Below are 673 nucleotides of genomic sequence, written 5' to 3'. Positions count from 1 at the left end.
GCTGTGTGTGTGTGCTGGGGCGGGGATTGAGTTTGCGGGGTGCTCCAGACCGAGGAAGCCTCCTGGTTTCAAGCGGTGAAGGTTATCAACGGCCACGAGTCCTTCTGCTGCGGGAGGGTGGCAAAAATATCTGCTTTTGTTGTTTGTGTGACTGGGGCAGGCGCTGCGCCCCGCTGAGCACGTAACACACCGTTCTCCTCCCGTGTCTGGCTCCCAGCCCTTTATCGGCTGGGGACCGAGTGGGTGCGAATGACGCGGGTCGAGGCTCTCACTAGCAGCTGTGCTCTCCGCCGGGGGCGACCGTGACGACACCCGCTTTCTCCATTTCAGCGAAGGGTTTGGAGCCGCAGGTTTGCGTTGCTGTGTAGGACGACTCCAGAGCAGAGCTGGAGCCTTCAGCTGTGGGACCCCCGGCTTAGCGCTGGCCTCGTTTTGCTAAATCTTAAGTTAAATACACAAGTCACTCTGAGATTTGCCCTAATGAAAGAAACACCTACTGACCGGTGACGTCTGTAACGGAGCCGACTAATCCCGGGGGGTTTCGGCACGTACCGCGTTCCTCCCACAAGCAGTTGCAATCCAGGCCGCCACGAGCTCTGATCTGGAGAGGTAAGAAGCCTCAGTCAGCCCCTAAGAGCCACCTGCGGACAGAAGGAAAACACGTCTTTAAGAA

This window comes from Phalacrocorax aristotelis, chromosome 25, assembly GCF_949628215.1.
Source record: "Phalacrocorax aristotelis chromosome 25, bGulAri2.1, whole genome shotgun sequence".
In the NCBI taxonomy this organism is placed as follows: Eukaryota; Metazoa; Chordata; class Aves; order Suliformes; family Phalacrocoracidae; genus Phalacrocorax; species Phalacrocorax aristotelis.
This window is presented reverse-complemented; position numbering follows the sequence as displayed.